The 6,000-nt window shown below is 40.7% G+C and overlaps 1 protein-coding gene across 10 annotated transcripts in view; it reads left to right on the top strand.

Annotated features, from left to right (window-relative positions):
• Window positions 1-6,000, top strand: part of NUP98 (nucleoporin 98 and 96 precursor) — a 116,846-nt gene that overhangs the window by 3,035 nt on the left and 107,811 nt on the right. The window contains exon 2 of one of the 10 annotated variants that reach the window (XM_081798720.1): window positions 1,282-1,405. The exons of the other annotated variants lie outside the window; for them this stretch is intronic. The gene's annotated coding sequence lies outside the window, so the exon portion shown is untranslated. The remainder of the gene's footprint in view (window positions 1-1,281; window positions 1,406-6,000) is intronic. 10 annotated transcript variants of the gene reach the window in all.

Below are 6,000 nucleotides of genomic sequence, written 5' to 3' on the forward strand. Positions count from 1 at the left end.
TTGTCACATGTCCACTGGGAGGCAAAATTGCCCTGATTGAGAGATCACTGCTTTTGAGAAAACATTACCAATATTTCAGTAATGCCATAACTTTATCTTGCCTGGTGTGTGCTTGTAAAGTCAGCTAATAAATTGCATCTTTTTCTTTTTTTTCAAGATTTTATTTATTTGACAGAGAAGGGGGGGAGAGCAAGCACAAGCGGGGGAGCGGCAAGCCGAGGGAGAAGCAGGCTCCCTGCTGAGCAAGGAGCCCGATGTGGGCCTGTGGGGCTCGATTCCAGGACCCTGGGATCACGACCCAAGCTGAAGGCAGCCGCTTAACCGACTGAGTCACCCAGGTGCCCCTAATAAATTGCATCTTGATAAAGTGTCCTTTAAAGTTATCAAAATCTGGAATTGTTTCAGGAAGCTGAAAAGCTAAGAGTCCTAGAGTCTCTTTTATTTTGTGGTAGCCTCCCTTTCTCTGGGATAGAAATCAAGGTCTTGTTTGAAAGGGGATAGGCCATTGGGAAAATAAAGCAATATTTATTTCTCTTTTTGTGGAAGAGGGCAAAAAGAGTTTGTAGTTGAATTGATGTAATTAAATGTGGTGCTGTGGGATTCCATTATCTTTCCATTTCACTGATACAGTTACATGCATTGATCGGAGTCTTGTCCCATTGTACTGACACTGCGAATTGTCATATTGAAGAGTTTGTACTTAATTCAGCGTAATTGCAGTTTTGTAGTAGAGAAATAAAAATTATTAAAATACAGCTCTAATTAGCTAAGTCTGATACAGTGAGTTTAAGCTGGTGGGTAGTAGGGTAAATTGGAAGATGTGAAACTCGAGTCTGGCAGATGAATTAGAAGACTATAACAATAGTCTAGTATAGCAGTTGTCAAAATTTGAGGTCTTTGGACTCCTTTATACTTTTAAAAATTATTGAAGATTCCAGACAGCTTTTGTTATGTGGGTTATATCTACTCATATTTACTATACTAGAAATTAAAGTTTTAAAAGATAATATTGACTTAAAAAATAATAAACTCATTTGTTAATATAACAATTTTATGAAAAATTGCTAAAAAATTTAGTGACAAGGGTGGTGGCGTTTTACGTGTTTGTAAATCTCTTTGATGTCTGGCTTAGTAGGAGATCACTGGACTTGCAGATCTTTTGCATTCACAGTTGATAAGTTGTTTCGGTTGAAGTATGGGAAGAAAATCCCAGCCTCATACAGATAAGTAGATGGAAAAGAGGAATTTTTTTTTTTAAGATTTTATTTATTTATTTGACAGAGAGATAGCCAGAGCAGGAACACAAGCAGGGGGAGTGGGAGAGGGAGAAGCAGGCTTCCCATGGAGCAAGGAGCCCGATCCAGGGCTCGATCCCAGGACCCTGGGATCATGACCTGAGCTGAAGGTAGGCGCTTAACAACTGAGCCACCCAGGCGCCCCTACACTCAAATGTTTCTAAAAATTTGTTGCAGTGTGGAATCTGAAGCCATATTATTAAAGATTTTATTTATTTGAGAGAGAGCACACGCACGCACAGAGCAGGAGGGAGGGAGAGAGGGAGAAGCAGATTCCCCGCTGAGCAGGGAGCCCGATGCAGAACTCCATGCGGAACTCAGGGGATCCCAGGACTCTGGGATCAAGACCTGAGCTGAAGCAGAGGCTTAACTGAATGAGCCACCCAGGCGCCCTGAAGCCATATTCTTGAACTTAGTCCGGTGTTACATTAAAATTCATTGGTTTGTCTTGTACTTTGAATGGATATTTACTCATGCATGATTTTATGACATCATACATTGGTTGTTTAGAAATCATTGGTTCACTGGGTTATGTAGCTCTTCCCAATGTTGACAGATTTAATTATACAGTTAACATTTTCACCCATCTCATCAGATAAGTCTTTTGAGAATGAGCTGACAGGGGGCGCCTGGGTGGCTCAGTCGTTAAGCATCTGCCTTCGGCTCAGGTCATGATCCCAGGGTCCTGGGATCAAGCCCCACATCGGACTCCCTGCTCGGCGGGGAGCCTGCTTCTCGCGCTCCCACTCCCCCTGCTTGTGTTCCCTCTCTCGCCATGTCTCTATCTGTCAAATAAATAAAATCCTTTAAAAAAGAATGAGCTGACAAGCTCATAGTGGCAGACATAATTCTAATTTTCATTTCAAATCTGAATAACCATAGTTTTGTCATTTATTCTCTGAAGTAAAAATGGTGTTCCATGAAAAATCAGCTGGTTCAGCCTTCTAAGGTAATCACACAGGTGTTATTCTTTGAGATAGCCCTTGTATTTCCATACACAGAAGTGCTTTTGAGTAGTTCCCATTTCATCTCAAACAATAATCACAGAATATTTAAAAAATGTGTACTGAAATGTCAAGAATTAATACAATCACTAATTTTTACAACTTCATCAAAGGCATTCAAGTGAAAGTGTATTTTTTGTGTGTGTTGTGTGTGGCAGTGAAGAATTCAGTGACTGTTTTATAGTTTGGGTCATTGTCCTGATTCATGCTCAGGGTCCAGCAGTTTTATACACCATTGCTTTTGCACCCCAGTGCTGAGGTTACTACAGTTAAAAAAAAAAAAAAAAGGTAAATAATGTCTTAGTATTATTATGAAAATAGTTTTGACTTCATGGACACCCTGGAAGAGGATTCAAGGACTTTTAGGGGCCTTCAGACCTCACTTTCAGAATCACTAGGAAGGACAATGATTTTTCACATTGGTTCTTTGAAAGCACTCAGCTGGTAGGGTTCTACTGCACCTGTTCCTCTTTACTTCAGCTTCTGCTTATGTCTGTTTTATGTGTTGGGTTCCGTAGCTAAAAATATTTGAAAACCACTAATTAAGGGAAGAAAGAATTGACTGAATTAGGACTCTTGTTCAGGAAGGGAACAGTTCAATCCTTCATGAATGCATGTTGCACTCACTCATCACTTCATACCTTATTTATTTCCACATGCTCCTTTGACCTGTGGTATCTACACACCTAAGCTTTTTTTTTTTTAAGATTTTATTTATTCATTTGAGACAGAGAGATAGAACACAAGCAGGGGGAGCAGCAGAGGGAGAGGGAGAAGCAGGCTCCCCGCTGAGCTGGGAGCCCGATGTGGGACTCGATCCCAGGACCCTGGGATCGTGACCTGAGCCAGAAGGCAGACGCTTAACCATCTGAGCCACACAGGTGCCCCCACACCTAAGCTTTCTTGGTGGACTAAGCTTCTTAAGAAATAGGTGAATGGATTTGTAGATTAAAGATGACTTGCTGGGAATGAGACTAGGGATGTGAGATGAGTGGAAGAGAATGAATGATCAGAGTGACCTCAGTGTGTGTATGGAGTGGGTGTTTGTTGTTTACAGTGGTATTTTATGGTTGTATTAAATGGTCAGTAGAGGACATTGAAGTATTGGGAAATCATTTTATGTATGGTGTTCTAGCTAGGCATTGAGCAGTCAAGGCTTAGAGCGAGGGAAAATGAATGTGCATTTTTCTAACTAAAAATATTGTAAAAATATTTGTTGAAAAGCTAAACAAAAACCTGCTTTTGGGTGTAGAGATTACTTTAAAAAATTTAAAAATCTTTAAAAACAAACAAATCTTTTGAGGAGCTGTAGTTTGAGGCATCTTTGTCCTTCAGTGTAGGCTGGAAAATCCCTGTTGTTCAGTTGTAGACATAGAGGTCTAAGAGGTTGAATATCATGACAAGTACAGTTACACAGTAGCAAATGGCAGGGTTTCTTAAATTCCTTTTTAACTTTTTATTTTGAGTTAATTTTAGATTTACAGAGAATTGCAAAGATAGTAAGTGGTGGAGAGTTTTAAATACAGATTTGTCTTACTCCAAAGTTGATGTACTCTTTTCACTACTTCTGTTTGTCAAATGAAGATTATGTTAAGGGAATGAAAATATTGCTCAGCACTGTGAGGAAAGGAGCTCTATTAAATAATATAGATTATTTTAAATTAATTTACACCCTAATGGAAGAAATTGAGCAAAATTCAGGTGCTTTTTATCAGAGCAGCAAACAGTTCATACACTCAAGTGGCAGGTATGACAACAAATATATTGCATAACTAAAAGCAGCTGGGAGGCATTAGTTTACGTAATTGGGTTTGGAAAGGGGGAGGGGAAGGGGATGTGTTTTTATACTGATAAAGAGTCTGAAGGGTCTAATCTGGGACAGTTGTGGAATAGTGAGGCTTGAACGGCAATTTTTATTTTTTATTTTTTTAAGATTTTATCTATCTATTTGGGGTAGAGAGCATGAGAGGGGAGAGGGTCAGAGGGAGAAGCAGACTCCCTGTTGAGCAGGAGCCCGATGTGGGACTCAACCCTGGGACTCCAGGATCATGACCTGAGCCGAAGGCATTCGCTTAACCAACTGATCCACCCATATGCCCCTTATTTTTTATGTTTATTTTTTTTATTTTTAAGTAATCTCTGCACCCAGTGTGGGGCTTAAATTTACAACCTCGAGATCAAGAGTCGCATGCTCTACCCAGGTGCCCCAGCAATTTTTCTTTTCCTTTTTTTTTTTTTAAAGATTTTATTTATTTATTTATTTGAGAGAGAGAGAGAGAGAAACAGCATGAGAGGAGAGAGGGTCAGAGGGAGAAGCAGGCTCCCTGCTGAGCTTGGAGCCCGATGTGGGACTCGATCCCAGGACTCCGGGACCATGACCTGAGCTGAAGGCAGTCCCTTAACCAACTGAGCCACCCAGGCGCCCTCTTTTCGTTTTTTTTTAAGAGTTGCTTTATTATTGGGGCGCCTGGGTGGCTTGATCGGTTAAGCGTCTGCCTTAAGCTCAGGTTGTGATCCCAGAGTCCTGGGATCGAGCCCCACGTTGGGCTCCCTGCTTCTCCCTCTCCTCCCTGCTCCTGCTCTCTCTTGCTATCTCCCTCTCTCTCAAATAAATAAATAAATAAATGAAATCTTTAAAAAAAAAACAGAGGGAGAAGTAGGGAGCCCGATGCGGAGCTCGATCCCAGGACCCTGGGATCATGATCTGGGCCAAAGGCAGACGCTTAACCGACTGAACCACCCAGGTGCCCCAAGATTTTATTTTTTTATGTAATTGCTACACCCACCTTGGAGCTCAAACTTACAGCTCCAAGATCCAAGAGTCACACACTCCACCAACTGACCCAGCCAGGTGCCCCTGAACAGCAATTTTTAGAAAGAAAAAGGGGCGCCTGGGTATCCCGCGGGGCTCAGTGGGGAGCCTGCTTCTCCCTCTCCCTCTGCTGCTCCCCCTGTTTGTGCTCTGTCACTCTTTCTGTCAAATAAATAAAATAAAAATCTTTAAAAAGCAAAAAAAAGAAAAAGGGATATAGTTTTTAGAGAAAAGCGAATGTTCTAACAAAGGGAATGGCTTGATCTGGGATTGATCATAGGAAGGATACAGTAAAACAAGAGGATAGCAGGTGGTTTTGCTGGGATGTGATATTAGGTGATTAAGACTAAGCTAACTTCTTGGAATTCTGCCTAACTCTCCCATAAGCTAACTTCTTGGAATTCTTCCTAACTCTCCCACCCTCTTCTATTCAAGGCAAAAATCAACAGTTATTTTTCCATTCAGTTTAACTGTGGATGATAATTCCTGCCTATTCTAGTATTTTTGTGACGATTAGATGAGAGGATATATGAAGTACTTTGTAAATTTGGGAAGTACTAGTTCATTAATCTAACATTTATTGTTTTGCTCTTTACTGAGTTTGATACAAAGGAATTCAGTGAAGTGGAGAGGAAAATACTTCCCAGTTGTGTAACTTTCTGTTGTCAGAGAGCAGCAAGCTTGCTTAGTCATTCAGATAGTGCTTAAAGTTGGCAATTGCTGGGTTGTTACCATGTTTCAGGGTCTCTCCACCACTTTTCATTGTCATTGTTTGTCACTGTTCCCAGAGTTCACAAAACACACAAAAGTTGGATGTATATCAGTTTATTAAGCTTCATTTGGGATAGTTGGGGAATACTGGACTACTGATGTCTGGTTTTTTTTTTTT

This window comes from Leptonychotes weddellii, chromosome 11 (genome assembly GCF_054177405.1).
Source record: "Leptonychotes weddellii isolate Sample4059 chromosome 11, ASM5417740v2, whole genome shotgun sequence".
In the NCBI taxonomy this organism is placed as follows: domain Eukaryota; kingdom Metazoa; phylum Chordata; class Mammalia; order Carnivora; family Phocidae; genus Leptonychotes; species Leptonychotes weddellii.